We start from the raw sequence: 16,746 nt of genomic DNA, 5'->3' as shown, positions 1-16,746 counted from the left end.
TAGTGATTTTCATTATTTTAATATCTAATCCTCCAACAAAACTATAAGATGAATGTTACTATTATTATTTCAAAAATGAGTAAAACATGCTCACAGAGGTTGTGACAAAAGGGACTTAGAAAGAAAGATAATTAGTTTTCACAGCCAAACTTGGTCCTGATTGGCTCGATTCGAGTCAAGTACTTAAGTAGATAAAGTTCTCTAGAGTACTTACTATTGCATTTCCCTTATTGAGGTCAATCCTAGTTTTTATCTTCTTGGTATCCTACCCAATCACATATGTAGTTCGGCCAAAGTTATGTTTTTTTCCATTCAGTCCCAATTTACTCATGTTGTATCCCATACTCTAAGATACCTCATCCATTTGGTAAGACCAAAATAAAGTAATCTGATAAACTTCTCTGTGTCTGCCCTTAGATTCATTTGTTACCAATATTTGGTAGATCTGTGTATTTTCAGAGGGACTTCTGGAGACCTGTGACCCAATCTAAAAGAATAATATCATTCTTTTAGATATTATTGTGCAAATTTAGATATTAGTGTGCAAATTTCATGTATTGTAAAATGAATTATAGGGATTAAAGGATTATCGATATTTAAGGGAGGAGTGAAGTCATGAAGACAGCAAGATTTTCAGTCTTTGAAACATCCCGCATCCACTGTGTTCAGGGGACACTGGTTCTCATGCCTTTGGCTTATGTAGTATATGTTGTCATCTTCAAAATGTTTTCATATATTTCATCTCATCAAAGCCCCACAAAGTAAAGGCGGGCAGCTATTCTTAACTATATTTTACTGTTGAAGAGAAGATTTCCACAGGCAGCGTGCTTACATCTCCTGACTTCAGGAATAATCTTCTTTCCTATTTTCCTTGTTGAAGTAGCAGATGCTCAATGTGTTTTAGAAAACGGAACTATTGAGTGTTTGGAAATTTTGTTAGTTTGCTGCACAGGATCAGGGCATTTCTGGGGGTTTAAATGCAGAGATGCGAGTCGAGTGAATGTCATCCTGGAGCCTCTGGGAGTCATGGAGGAGGCAGTGGTGCAGAAAGGGGGCAACTAGCCCAGGAAGCAGGGGCTGTTGAGTAGAATTTTGTAAGAGCAATAGTCATAAGACAGTAATAATAAAACAATAAATAATAAACTACCAGCGTGCACAATGGAAACCCCTAAAAATAAAAACCACAGTTCTCTAAAATATCCTGGATCATATATAATTGCAAGATGTGACTTTATTTTGGACCTTACTCTCCTGTCAGGGAAAACCTGTTCCTTTTAACTGAGATCTAGCATCTTGGCACAGCAATGGTAATCTCCTAGCATCCTCCTCAATTTCTGCTGAGCACTGACTGTTGGGATGCTTTTAATAAGTTTGATTACCATTTTGGCAGCTCAGCAAGGCTTCCGTGAGAGAAGCAGAGAGTATGGCTTGAGACAAACACATCCCTGAGCTATGATCTATTATTTATACAGACTATTCAGCTTTTTTTTTTTTATAGAAAACTAGACTAGAGTAAAAATTAATTGCTATATTAATAGCTCCTAAAAGACATAACTGGGGTGCCTGGAGGCTAATAGCTACATTTCTAGGAGGCATATTCTTCAGGAATCCCTTAGGCTTCCCCTCAAAACAAAAGATATAAAAAGAGAGCTAGTTGGAGCATGAATGTTAAAAAAAGAAGCTTTTCTGTTTTCTCAGGGCTTATTTGTCCTCATGTCCCTATTGACTGCATACTGCCCTGTACTCTGTATCAACTTTAATTACACTTAAATCCATTTGTGATCATACTCCTGTTTGTGTGGTTATGTGATCAATGTCTAGCCTATCCATTTGTATCCCCTCATGCCTAGCAAAGTGCCTTGCCATGGTTGTCCTTCAATAGATAACCACTAACCACTTCATGAATAAACACAGTTCATCTACCTAAGAATCCTTTGTGAAATTCACCCCTTTCATTTCAAAATGAAGTTTACCCAATAGCAATCCTGTGATAAGCAAGGAAAAGGCTAGATCAAATCCTTTGGACATTTCAGGCAGTCTAAAATCATGGTTCCTGTTTTAAATTTATTTCTTTAACTAGCTTTCCTCAATGTTCACCTAGTGGAAATAAGGGGTAAAGGCTGTTTTTATTAAAGAAACATGTATAGAGACAGATTTACTTATAAATTCACATGTACTGACCAAAGCAGAATCAATGTTTAAAAAATTGTCAAAATGTTCCTTCTTTGCTGTCATATTACAGAGACTCCTAATTTTCTCTTCAATACATTTTCTCTTCTTCTGTAGTCATTGACGCTTTAGCTGGGTAGCAATATGCCTGTAAAGACTACACTTCCCAGCTTTCCTTATCACTGGAGAATTATGAGGTAATGCTCTGGCCAATAGAATGCGAGCAGACGTGCTGTGTACAACTTCTAGGTTATACTTTTAGAAAGAAAGGAGGCTGACCTCTTTTCTTTTTCCTCCCTTTGGGCTGGAACATAGGTTATTGTGAGGAGTCTTTTTTAAGTTTGAGGCTAAGGGTGTCACCTAGGGATGGCAGAAAAACGTTGTAGAAGAGCCTGTTCCAGGCATTGTTGAGTCCATGTACCAACTAGTACAGCCAAACAAAACCTATATGGAGGGAAATAAACTCTGTGCATAACATCTTTAGCTATGCAGGTTTAGGATTGCATCTGACTTTGAATTGTCAACTTGTTGCTAAATGAAACTGCTCCTTTGTGGCTCAGAATAATCAATAGAGTTAAGTCAGTGCTGGGAGGAATGTTTTCAAATTTCCCTTCAGGCTGCTATCTACTTTTGTTGGGTTTATGTGTGGGAAACAGTGTATGGAAACAGGAGTTAGTTTATTTTTAATGATGACTTGTAATCCTAAGAGATTTGATGTAAAATGGCAGATTATTACCAAGTAAAATATTAGGTTTTTTTTTTTTTTTTTTTTTTTTTTGTGTGTGTGTGTGTGTGTGTTTACTCTGTGATGGATGATATTAGATGTTGTAATGATGGGGGACAGGTAATTTAAATGGAAATAGACTCATGAATTACCCTCAAAAAACTCCCAGTAATGGAGGTGGAAACCTTATAGGACTACGAGCCAAGCTTCGTTACCTGAGTTTTTCTGCTTTAAGTTTTTTCTTTAAATTTATGGCCAAATGTTTTAGTCAGAGTTCAGATACAATAACACCACATAAAATACAACCCTGGAAATCTCAGTGGCATGCAACAACAAACATCTATTTTTCTTTCTTTCTTTTTTTCTTCTTCTTCTTATTAGTTTCAGGTGTGCAAAACAATGTAATAGTTGGACATTTACACCCTTCACTAAGTGACAACCCCCCACCCCACAATCTACCACCCCTCCAACACGGACAGAACCACCTCCTGGGTCTGCAGTTCAGCTGGAGTGGCTCTGCTTCAGCTTGCGGGTCATGGCTGACGTCTGCTCCATGTGTCTCATTTTGGGATCTGAGGCCCCAGTGGCGCGTTTAAAGCTCTGGTTAGACACAGAGCACAGTGATCACTCAGTGAAGCAAGCCACACAGCCAAGCCCTCCTCAGTGGGGCCGGGAACTATACTCTGCCTCAAGGCAGTGGGTGTGTAACTCAGAACAAGAAAGAAATTTCTACCACAACGTTTCAAAGTCTGGATTTTCACATAAAGTTGGAAAATTTTACATAAAAATCTGAAGTCTTAAATCTTAAAATTGAGTAGATTTGTCACCGCTAAGCTTATATTCTCCTATTGGCAACAATTAGGTGGACCTGAGTATAGCTCTCTCCCTTCAGATGGGATATGCTTTTTCAGTTAGCCAGAATCTTCACTACCCACAGTTGCTTTGTCAGCCCTCTTTACTCATCATTACCCTTTTGGCTTCTGGAGGCAATTCAGTTTATGACCTGTAGTATAGCAGATGGGTGAAAATGCACAAAAATACGTCAAAACCCAGATGGAAAGTGTTAAGAGGCTATTAAAAAGAAGTGTAAATAAATTGCCAGGGGAGAAATGTGGGACAGAGATTATTTTGGTTAGTGGCAAGTCATTAGGATAGAAAGAGAGAACACTTTATGGAACTCTTTATTAAGGAGTAAAAGTTTGCTGTGTAGCAAAAACATTTTACTCTAAGAAGTGGTCTGCAGACACTAAAGAATATGCAAAGTAGAAGCACACCCTGAGAGTTAGTATGAGGGTAATAATAAGCAAAACATGAAGATGTACTTAAAATTGATCTATTTATTTCCATATTGTCTTTTTACTCTTACATAAATGAAAATTAAGTAAGTTTTCTGGGAGTAGAGAAACTCGATGTGAAACTAGAAATGCAAGATTCAAAACTAGTCAAACTTGCCCTATCAGTTAAAGTGTGATTTTTGTAGGTCGCAATTTTTACCTACCCTCTTCTTTCAGAGTCACAGCTTGCCAGTGTCTCTTAAAAGCAAGTCACCTTTGTCTCTCAAATGTAATTACATTCTTTAAAGTCAAACAGCTGATGATCTTGGGACTTACTATTTTACAGTTGCTTAACTGTGTCTGTAGTGTGGCTGACATTTCAATATTTTAAGAACTCTTAGGGAACATTTCTAGGATTAAATGTTTGATTGAAAGTTTTTCCTTTATTGTGCAAAGAAGGAATATTCGATCTTTGATTAGGTTTTTAACCCATAGAATTAAAAAGAAAAACAAAACCCAATTCCTATACCACACTGGATCAGCGTATGGAGGGCAGACTAGTCACTATTGCCAGAAAACTGTTGTATAACAAATCACCCCAAACTACATGGCTTAAAACAACAGAATTTGTTTTTGCAGCTCAGTAGTAGATTGCGTGAGAGTGGCTAAATTAGGCTGGGCGTGACTGGATGGTTTTGCTGGTCTTGGCTTCATTCACTCATGTGTCTGCAACTTGCTGTGGCCAGATGACCCAGGCAGGGTGAATTTGTTTCATGTATTTTCATCCTCCTTCTGGACCAACGAATCTTTCTCATGGTGCTGGCAGAGGTGCACGAGGGCAAGCCCAGTCATGCAAATTCTTTCAGCCCCAAGTTTGCATTATGTCTACTTTTTAAAATTAAATTTATTGGGGTGACATTGGTAAGTAAAATTGTATAGGTTTCAAGTGTACATTTCTATAATAGATCACCATATATTTGATCCCCTTATCCCTCTTCTTACCTCTGGTAACCATGAAACTGTTGCATTATATCTATTAATAGCCCAATGGCCAAAGGAAGTCACATGGCTGAGACAAGACTTGAGATATGGGGGTTACTCTGTTTACAGTGAGAGGGCCCTATACAGTTAAATGGCAAAGGGCACACATACAGGAAGCAGTGAAGAATTGGGGGCATTAATGCCATCTACCACTAACATCTGGATTGCATTCTCATTCAATGTGGGTCCTATAGTACATAAGGCTGGGGAAAAAAAATCAATGGTTTTGGAATTTAAACAGACTTGGATTCATATCTTGTCTCTGCTCTTTATTTGCTTAATTTTGTCAATTCTAGAATGATATGGTAACAATACCTACTTCTTATACTGTAGAAAGTACTTTGAAAGAAAGAAAGAAAGGAATTTGGTGGGCACTCATTGAGTGCTAGGCCTTCTCTCTTCACATGCTTCATTTCACATATCTTTTCATCTTGCTTTATGGGGCTGCAATTTATTTATCAGACACATTTTATAATCTATCTTTAAAGAAAGCCTCACTGGAAATGGTTTGGTGACATGAATCAAATACCTAGAAGGACTCTTAATCCTACTAGAGAGATACAGATGAACACATTCCACCACCATCATACCTCCCCAGAAAGAGTTCCTTTATTTTTCAAAGCCTGCTCATTGAAACTGGCATGGACATTTTCGTCAGAACACAAGAATAAACCAGGTTAAGACAGATTTGCGATTTCTAATGAAAGTCATGTAACTCTAAAAATAAACATGAATTATGGAACACCAAAGTGTTCTCTGAGCCTGCAGTAGATTGAAGGCTAACAGAGCCACGCTACATGCTGGGAGTTTACGGTGATATGTTAGAACCAAATTGACATTACAGAACTGGTTGGAATCACGTTTACTGTCATGGAGGAATCGTCAAGGGCTGTATCAAATCCCCCTCAAACAAACAAAAATATCAGCTTTCAGAAGGAATATTTTCAGTGTTAAAGAATATCGTTATCTCTCGATATCCACAGGGGATTGGTTCTAGGACCCTTTCAGATACCAAAATGTGTGGATCTTCAAGTCGCTTGTATAAAATGGTGTAGTATGTGTGTCTAACCTATATTTACATATAGGCTACAGCAGGATATCCCCACACATCACTTTATTTGGGTAGATTCAGTGTAGTGCTCAGTGCATAGCCAACTCAATTTTGCTTTCTGAAACTCTCTGGCATTTTTTTTTTCTCCAAACATTTTTATCCGCAGTTGATTAAATCCGTGAAGGCAAAACCTGTGCATACAGAGGGCTGTAGAGACTGTATAAACTTTGACTATGAAAGAATGCCAGTTTGTGTAGTTGAGGCAAAATGGAAGGATGAATCCAAATGAAAGTTCCACCCAAAGTGAAAAAAATAAGTCTGGGCTCATGTATCTTTTCTATGAGGATCATGAGGCCTGTTCGTCACATTTTCCTTTTCTCAGCACTGAAATTTTTATTTCCTACAGGCTGAGTAGGAATGATATAATTACTTTTAGTATATGACAGATGAAAATTATCCATGACATTTTGTCTAAATTCATCTGCAATTGGAGTGTACTTATGAGTATGGAAGAGAAGTCACCTGACTTTAACGATAGAATGGCCATTATCTGGTTAAAGTCAGAACTCGCTCCCAGTAGATTTTTTTTTTTTTTTTGTAATATCCAAGTTAAGCACAAGGATGAGACCAAAACTTCCCCATTCATTAGAAAGGGTTAGTATTAATCACTGTATCTATACAATATTAAACTGAGAGCTGTGGGCTACGGAAAGTGCATGTGAATTCACAAGGCCTGCTTCTGTCTTAGCTGCATAAATTATTAACTGATTGGTTTTGGACAAGTTGCTAGCAGTAACATCTGTCCTACCACTTCTACAGAATGGTTTTGAGCAAGTGAAACAATATAATGAGAAAGTTCTTTTAAAATGTTTAAAAGCTGTACCTACATCTTTTAGCTGTCATGAAAACGCTCAGTCTGAGAGTGCTTTTGCATTTTTTAGGACCTTTTGGTTTTTGAGGTTCCTTTCTTTTTCAGGTTTCTCTTAAATCAACCTAGTGCCATGTTTAAAAAGTATCACCAAGATCATACAGCATATACCAAGGGCTTTTGCCGTGTTCATCCTGTGTTACCTAGTCCTCATTTCACAAATAAGCAATGAAACAGAGATGCTCATAGCAATGATATTTCTAGAATAAAAACATTTTAAAACCTACAGGACAAATGGTTGGATGTGGCTTCTAAGAGGTACCTGGTTCAGCTCTGTGTTCAAGACAGAAGCTGCTGCAGGGAATGCAGTTAGCTGACACCTCCACCGACTTTGGGATCAGTCACTGCACCCAGCCCAAGGTCATTCTTTACTTAGGCTGCTCCCAGCGATGGGGAAGCATGGCAGGGGTAAATGAAAGAGCCAAGTCTGTCCTGTCAGTGTGCGTGCAGCTCAGCTAGTGGGCAATCTGTTCCACGTCAACCTTGCCTGACATTCTCAGAGCTGCGGTGCAATCTGAGGGTCTTGCTCTGCAATCCTCTCCTTCCTCTCCACCCCTACAGATATCAGATCTGCTCTGTGATCTGAGATTCCCTTTGTATACCCTTGTTTTCTCTCCCCTTTTATTCTTCCCAGCGAATCATTTGTGATTCTCGTTTCATGTTGGTGCCTGCTTCCTGGAGAGCCCAAACTCACACAATATAGTAGTTTTATATTTAATGTAATTACTGATATACTTTTAAACGTACCTTGTTATTAGACTTCTAGTTGTCTTAACTATTCTTCATTGCTTTTTGCCCCTTTTGACTTCTTTTAAATTATATTTTCAGTTTTAATCATTGCATCCCCCGTTATTACCTGTTGATTATATATGTTTTTTACTATTATTTAGTCACTATGGGTTTAGAGATTACATTCTGCATCCTTAAGTTATTAAAGTGTAATACAAATTAATACATTTACCACTTTCTAGACAATGCAAGGACCTTAGAACATTTTAACTTCATTTATCCTCATCTCAAATTATGTGATGTTGTTTTCATATATTTCCTCTCCATTTTTTTCATATTTTATTTTAATCCTCACAAAGGTATATCCTCAGACATATTGATTATATAGTCCATATTCACTTACCCATATATTAGCCTTTCCACCTCAGTCATTTTCCGTCTACCAAATAACTTTTGTTATTTCTTTTAGTGCCGATCTGCTAATAATGAATTCTCTCAGTTCGTGTTTATCAAAAAATATTTTTATATAACTTCTATTTTCAAAGGTAATTTTGCTGTATATAGAATTCTATATTAGCAGATGTTTTCTTTCTGTTCTTTTAAATTATAATTCTGCTGTCTTTGGCTTCTGTTTAGAAGTCAGCTGTAAGGTTAATTATAATTATTGCTCTTTTGAAGCTTTTTTTTTTTCTTTCTTAATGATGCTCAAGATTTTTTCTGTCTTTGGTTTTCAACAGTTTGACCATGATGGACCTACATGTATTCTAATTCAGCATTATTCTTAGGGTGTAGCTGTTTAAAGGCTCAATCAAAAGCCTGTTATTTATTTATTTATTCGTTTTTAAATCAAGGGCTCTCTTTTTGTGTGGTCCCTGAACTCAACTTGCAATAACCTCACTAATTGTTGTAAAGTTTAGCTCAGCTTCTCAACCCCTCAGCAGCCATTTTCATAGCTGGTGATGACCTCACAGGGAAGAGCTCACCTATCTGTGGCCTCTCTCCTTTGCCTGAATCTGGGTACCACAGATCCTCATCCTGTTTGTAGCTTTCTGGTGCTTTCATATACATTTTGTTAACAACTTATCCAGCTTTCCTATCTGTTCTCAGTTGTAAGATTAGCCTGAAAAATCCCATTGCCATTTCCAGAAGCAGTGTGCAGCACTGTGGAAATATCACTCTTATAATAAAACTCATAGATTTGGCCTTGTTTTGATTTGTTCTGTTGTGCACCAGGAGTTTTCTTTCTGATAACTTCTATCTTCCTTTAATCCAGGAAAATTCTGAGCTACGTCCTCTATTCTTTAATTTTGAAACAATTATGAGATATGTGTTGAAGCTTGTCATCTATTCTCCTTATCTCATATCTTCTAAATTTTTATCTTTCTTTATGCCCTACATGTTGTTTCAGGTAAATTCTTAACTACTAACTTCCACTTCACCAATTCTTTCATCAGTTAGATCCTTATCGTATCTTTTCTTGTTTCAGTGATTGTATTTTTCACTTCTGTGGTTTCAGTTTTCCTCCAGCTTTGCTTAGTCTTGAGTCAAATCTTCCCATCTTTGTGTCATAGTTATTGATTTTGCATTAAGGAGGTGAGAGCAAGATTCAGGGGAGAAAGTGGAAGTTCACAGAGGAATGCTCAGCCTTCAGCGTCCTCATTGTGGAATCCTCATTGTGGAACCAGACCTTATTTTGGTAGCATGGATCTCCTATGCTGGAAGAATATCAAAGATTCATTTCCTAAGCCAGCAGGTTAGCTTGACCCAAGTTTGGGATTGCAAATGCTGCTGCTCTCTCCATATAGATTGGCCTTTAAAAACGAACAAACGAAAAAATACTGTTCATGACAAGGAGTCCCTGCTCATTTCTAATCCACGCCACAAAACTGACTCTGGTTGTCTAAAATATATGTGGTATTATAGTTTCTAATCAGCCACCTAGAATTTGATCTAGATGTTTATTCTGGGTTTACCCTGAAGCTCAGTGGGTCTGTGGTCCTCACCCAACTTAATTTTCTTTCTGATTCACGAATATCTAATTAATATCACCTTAAGCACAAATACAACTTTTAAAATATATGCAAACATTTTATCATTGTTATGTGCTTATAACAAAATTGTTACTTAATGGGTAACTTTATAATACTACCTTGACTAGAATGAAGTACTATTTTTGTCAGTAGTAGTAACAGTAGAAATAGTAGTAGTAATTATTGCAATGTTGGCTCACATTAAGCTTGTCATCACCCAAAAGCCTCAGATATTTTGGCATGAACTGTTGCAAATTCAGTCTTTGATTTTCTGCATGCAAATCAATATTTTTGATGTCCATGCACATATTTTTGTAAGCAGATGGAAGGAAATAGCCATGTTCATAGTCGCATTAAAGCAATTGTTTATAACAAAATAGCAGAAGAAATAGATCAATCAGATCACCCACTTTTATTTAAGAGTAGGGGGAAATAAATTAATTAAGTCAGAACTGATATCTTGAGAGCCAAAAAAAAAAAAAAGAAAAAAGAGAGAAAAATATGAAATGTTATAAAAAAAAGGTGCAAAAGTGATAATTAAAATTCTATAATGTTAACTTGATAATGCCAGTCTTTGGGTCACATGCTTTCAAGGTATTTAATTGTTATTTAATGATTTCATTTTGTGGTTTACATAATGTATTGAATTTTTGTCCTTTCACGAAATATGTTTTCAAAAATTAAGCATATAAAAGACATTCAGGCATTTTGTCAAAAGCACACTATACTGATATTCTGCTAAATTTGGTTGTGTGTTAATGCATTTAGAAATTACAAAACTGGCAAGAAACACTTAAGCTGAATGGCTTCCCAATTGAAAAATAAAGAAATTAAACATTTTTCTAAGCATTAAGCAATTTCATGAAACAGATGGAAACAGTTCTGTCTATGCCCTAGTGTTTTCCCAGTGGTTTCTTGTTGAATCCCCACATGTTGATAACTCATTGGCAGCTTCTACTTTGCAATCATTCTTTTCTTCTTCTTTCTGTTGACTGTTCCCAGGTGATGAGGTTGAGGATTCCTGGTGTCATAGCTCAAGGGAACAATAAATGCGTCAGGTAGCATAATCCAATTAATCTATTTTAATTTTAGTTGTAAAAGATTGGATTAACCATAATCTCTGGATCACAATTCATTATCAGCACTGGCTTAGGTATGGCCTTCTTTCAATTCTCTATTTGTTTATGGAATAAAAGTTAGACTTCTATTTTACATACAAATATTCATGCAATTAGAAACACTTTGCTATTTCTAATAAATGGCTGAACAAGAGTAGAGTCCTTGAATGGGACTTGCCTATCTTTTGCTTATGTTCAAAGGCAAAATAAGGTGTTACCAAACATACTTGTATCTAATTAGCAGGAGTCGGTATACTGCACATAAAGCTGTTTTAATTGGCAGGGGAGTGATTAAAAATATTTTTAAATTGAATTTGAATGCTGTTAGGTAATATGTATGCTGCAGGTTCATCCAAAAATGCCCTCCTTCGTTCTCTGTGACTACAGAACTTGATCTTCACCCATCTTATTATGTTTCCTGACTCTGAAGGCATTTGCATTTGACATCCATGTTTAAAGACTCAAAATTAATATCTGACCACTCCTGGAAACTGGACTCCCAAACACAAAATTTTTCTGTGCACTGTCTGTATAATACAGAAAAACATACTGTTACTGAAAAGGTCCTTAAAAGAAAGTTAATTTAGTATGATAGAGAGTACTGGAATAAGAATCAAGAGACTTGGATCCTGGTCCTTGTTTTACTACTAACTGGTTGGTAATCTGAGGGAAGCTTCTCAAATTCTATGAGACTTCCCTCAGCTCCCCAATTTATCCTACTATTGTTCTACCCGCTTTTGCTCGTTAGAAACCTGAGAGTCATCTTTGGTATCTTTCTCTGATCGGTTATATTCAAACCATCAGTAAGTCTTGTTGATTTTACTTCTAAAACATGAGTTGAATTTAGCTACCTCTCTCTGTATCTTCTGTAACAACCCCAGTCCAAAGTATTATTATCTCTCACTTGGATTAGAGTTATAGCTTCTCAAGTGGTCTCCTTGATTCTGCTTTTTCAAATGAAGGTTAGGTTATTTTTACTTTCTTACTTAAAACCAGGCCTTTGAAAAAAATTAAAACTTTTTACTCTGGCCTAGAAGGCCCTGAATGATCAGCCCTTGCCTATATTTTCAATCTCATATTGTCTTGTATCATTCAGCCATGTTGGCCTTATTTCTTTCTTTTTAAAAATATATTCTTGAATATAATACTCATTTTAATGTTCTGTCTTTTAACTCTAATATCTAAGCCACATGAGTTTCTCAGTTAGAGTGTGAAACTGACTGCTTTAATCCATTCATCATCTGAGTTATGTTGAGGCTGGGTTGTGGTCTATCTCCAGATCACCCCTGTTCTTAGGGTTTGGTTCTCTGGGGCTTTTCATTGAAAGTCTGGTGTAACTTTGTATCCTCAGTGTTGAGACATCATGAAAGTATAAACCTCAAGAAGATTATTAATTTCTAAATCAGGATACCTTTGACTACAAGTAGCAGAATCTCCAACTCGCAAAATTGCTTAAACAATAGAGAAAAATTATCATTATATAACAAGAAGACCAGAAGCATAGACACTCCAGAGTTAGGTAATTCAGTGGCTCAATGATTTCACACAGGGTCTACAAAGGGTTCTTTCCATGTCTCTACTGGATCTTCTTCCATATAGTGGCCTATATAACAAAAGGAAATCCCCTCATAGTGGCAAGATGACTGCAGCAGTTCCAAACATCACGTTCATACATGGCAACATTCAGAAGAGACCACATCTTCCTGTAAACTCTTGAAGAGTGAGAAACTCCTTCTAAGAAGCCCTCCAGAAAAAGCTCCTCATCTCTCATTCATTGGATTTGTATCACCTGCACATGTCTAAACCATATGTGCAAGGGAGATGGAATCCCGTTGATTGACTTAACTAATTGGGGTTTACTTCTTGGGTCTGGTGTTGTGATTGGGACCAGCCTCTTCCAAACCATTGCATTGCGCTGACCATTGGCAGGCGCTAAATAGATTTTTTTTTGGGGGGGTGGGGATGGGCAATAAATATTACCTGCTACAATATACTAGTTAGATTTTAAATTATATCCAACTATTAGACGTTGGAATGAAGAATCCATTTTTGTATATTTGCATCATTAGTAAATGCCTGGAGTTCTAAATGCAGTTTTGATAAGCAATTGGTGCGAAATATAATAGGAATGATTTGGTAATCAAGAAATATGAAGCAGAACTTAATTAACATTGAAATGATTTTTAAAATAATAAATGTTTCTAAGGTTCTAAAAAAATTTCCAAAATATGAGCTTCTTAGAAGAGTGTTTGCCATTTTTGCATTTATGTTTCTTTTTAGTCCTAGTAGATAAACTTTCTATGTAAGCATTTATTTTCTTTGTAACTCTAATCTTTCATTAATGAATTTCTCTGTAAAATGATGGATGCAATTAAGAATGTATTTAACAACTAAATATAATCAGTCCCCTTTTCTAGTTTTAATTTGTTTCTGTATTTTCCCCTCAAACATACAGGTGCTATAGGCCATGTTCCAAACAATAATAATCCCTATTTACTCAGTCATACCCATAGAAAACTGAAAGTGTTCTGGAATGCAATTTGGGGAAGTGAAAGAGATCAGCTTCTACTGTTATCATGTCATTTGGTACACTTACAGTTAATGTCAGACAGGCTGGGTAATGATGTAACAAATAAACCACCCCAAAATCTCAGAAAGGTTTTAGTTTTTGCTCTTTCCATATAGCCATAGGAGTTCAATGGAGTATAGACAATTCTACTCATGTTGTGACTCAGGGACTCAGGCTGATGGAGCAGTTACCATTTCAGATGTGCCACAGGGAAAGGGGAACTCTGGGGAAATCATCCTGCCAGCAATTACATGTGTTGTCAAGAAGCTACACATGTACTTCTCACATTCCATTGGTGAGAACATGGCACCCCAACTCATGGAGGCCAGGAAGTATGATCCTACCAGGCCCCTGGGAGAGGGAGAGCCAGCAACAGTGTCGAGCAGTATTTTTGACAACTGCAAAGATATGTCTTTGTGCATCACTGCCTTTCAATGGAAGGGGAAATATGACCCTAAACCAACAGTTAGTTTTTGGTTGTTACAGACAAAATGGAAATGCTTCAGTTAGGGTGGTGCTCTGTATCCTGGTGGTATTACAAATACAGCTTCTTGAAGGACAACAAATTCTGGTCGCATGGCTTTGAACGGTGATAAGGCTTTACCCTCACATTAAGAGTCATGTTTAGGTAAAATGTAGCCTTTTCCAAACCCACTCTGTCTTTGGGTATGGGTGGTATCAAGCAGGTAATGCTTGGAGTGCATTTCCAGCTACCCAGTCTAATTTCCTCTTCACTTTCTATTCCTCGGTCTTCTGTCCACATTGCTTTGCTATCATAGATTGTCAGGTTTTCTATGGCAAACATTGGGCCATCTCTATTTATTTGGAACAAAGGGTGATTCATTCCAAAGAGAATTGAAAACTTTTACTGCTGATGTTGATCATTGTGGTCATACCTGTATGAAGAGCACAGTGAAGAAGCACCTTTCATCAGCTTAGGTAGGTAAGGAGTCTGAGAACTCCAGCCATTTCTTACCTCTGAACACTCTAAGTAAGCTCATGCGTTCCTTTGTAAGTCAGGCTTCAATGGCAAGATTGGCAATAGAGAAAGTATCTTGTTTGACAGGAAATAAAGGATGAAGTCCAGCCATTCTTCTCCACTGGTGTTAATAATAATACATAAATAGTTGAATGTGCATTTTGTTCTAAACTCTTAGTAGTTGTAATAGATAGATAGATAGATAGATAGATAGATAGATAGATAGATAGATAGATAGATAGATGATAGAGATAGATATAGGCAAGGGCTGATCATGCAGGGCCTTCTGGGCCATAGTAAAAAGTTTTAATTTTTTTCTAAGTTATAGTTTTAAGTAAGAAAGTAAAAATAATCCAAATTTTCATTTGAAAAAAGCAGAATCAAAGAGACACTTTAAGAAGCTGTATAGCTCTAATCCAAGTGAGAGATAATAGTAGTTTCACCTGGGGTTGTTATAGAGTATTATATGTATGACATATATATATATATATATATATATATATATATATTCCAGCTAATCCTTGGAACAAATAGAGTGAATTGGCTGGTATTGTCCTCATTTTCATATGAAGAAACTGACTCTCAGACAGGTTTGTCCAAGTTTAAACAGCTACTCAGTGTCTTAAACTGTTAACAAATTTTAAGAATTTAGACTTGATTGTATTTTATTAATCATCCAGTTCTTTTTTTTTTAATTTCTGAAAGATGTTAATTAATTAATATCTGTACCTTTAATTTTTAAATAGTAACTCACTACTTTGCATTTTGTATAGTACTGGTATTTTACCTTTAAAATCTTCCCAGTAGACTATAAACACCTCTCAAATCTCTGCATAATTATAGACTTAACTCCTGTGACTTAGCAGGTATTCAGAAAATCCTTGTGAGTGAATGAAGGAATATATGTGAGGCTCACATGTCTGGCTGAAAGCTACCGTATTTCCCCCAAAATAAGACCCAGTCTTATATTAAAGTTTGCTCCAAAAGACTTATATTAAAGTTTGCTTATGTTCAGGGGATGTCATCCTGAAAAATCTTGCTAGGGCTTATTTTCTGGTTAGGTCTTATTTTCGGGGAAACATGGTACTACCAGCCCAAGCCGGCAGGCAAGGGCTGCTGGCTTGAACTCTAAAGCCAATTTGCCATTGTCTATAGAAGCAGAACTAATTATCTGTCCTTTTCGTCTAAGTAGAAGAGAAATTTTTCAGAGTCACTTTTCATGCCCAATTACAAAAAATTAAAAAATGCATGATGATTGTAAAAAATCTAGGAAATTCAGAATAATAGGAATAATAAAATAAAAATAACTCCAAGTTCTAGAGACATTTTTTCTTCCAATTATTGTTTCAAAAGGCATTCACACACACACTTTATGTAGCTATAATCACACATAATATTGCAACCTGGTTTTTCACTTTTCATTATGTCCTTTAAAATCTTTTTAAAAAGATACTTGTCAGTGGTCCCGTACTGTTTCATGATATGGAAGGGCCCTAATTTATTACTGGACATTTAGGCTCTGTCATTTTTTGCTATTATAAATAATGTTGTCATGAACATCTTTCTATATAAACCTTTGTGAGCATGACTTTCAATGCACCATCTGTCCCTTGAAGTCCCTTGTCTGGTGACACCCATCTCTACTAACTGACATTTGACACGTAGAACTGAAGTTGTGTAGTTAGAACTTGTCAAGATGACAAATAGGGTAGCAGTGGCCTGTCTCACTCTCATAAAATAAAATGGATACAACTATAATTTTGTAGGCCATTTGTTTGGTTAGAAGCTTGATGCCTCATTGATTCCACACAACGTATTCCAAAAGAATGAAGGTGACCTTAGAGAGAGCCAGAATTTTAGAATCCAATTAATCAAGCTTCGGGGGGTTTGGTGCCCAACACCACCCAGAGACATCATGATCTGTCAGAATGTTGTTACTCAGCACTGGAACTAGGAAGGGATGTGGATTAGGTTTAGCTTGTTGGTGCTCTTCTGAAAATAACAGAAGAATTCAATCTTTAAAACTAAGGAATGTTGGTTGTGCCAGTTGCAGGCTTTTGTGGAAAAAAAAACAACAGTAAAATATTCTGAAATGTACTGAAAGCTGCCAAAAAGAGGAACTCATTAGTGGAGC

At 36.6% G+C, this 16,746-nt stretch overlaps 1 protein-coding gene across 3 annotated transcripts in view; it reads right to left on the bottom strand.

Annotated features, from left to right (window-relative positions):
• Window positions 1-10,525: 10,525 nt before the first annotated feature.
• Window positions 10,526-16,746, bottom strand: part of C6 (complement C6) — a 65,902-nt gene continuing 59,681 nt past the window's right edge. Inside the window, exon 19 of one of the 3 annotated variants that reach the window (XM_019748551.2) lies at window positions 10,526-11,023. The gene's annotated coding sequence lies outside the window, so the exon portion shown is untranslated. Of the gene's footprint in view, window positions 11,024-13,709; window positions 14,530-16,746 lie in introns of those variants that run through there. The other 2 variants (XM_074328966.1, XM_019748550.2) reach the window with 2 other exon arrangements.

Source organism: Rhinolophus sinicus, linkage group LG03 (genome assembly GCF_036562045.2).
Source record: "Rhinolophus sinicus isolate RSC01 linkage group LG03, ASM3656204v1, whole genome shotgun sequence".
Classification (NCBI taxonomy): domain Eukaryota; kingdom Metazoa; phylum Chordata; class Mammalia; order Chiroptera; family Rhinolophidae; genus Rhinolophus; species Rhinolophus sinicus.
This window is presented reverse-complemented; position numbering and strand designations above follow the sequence as displayed.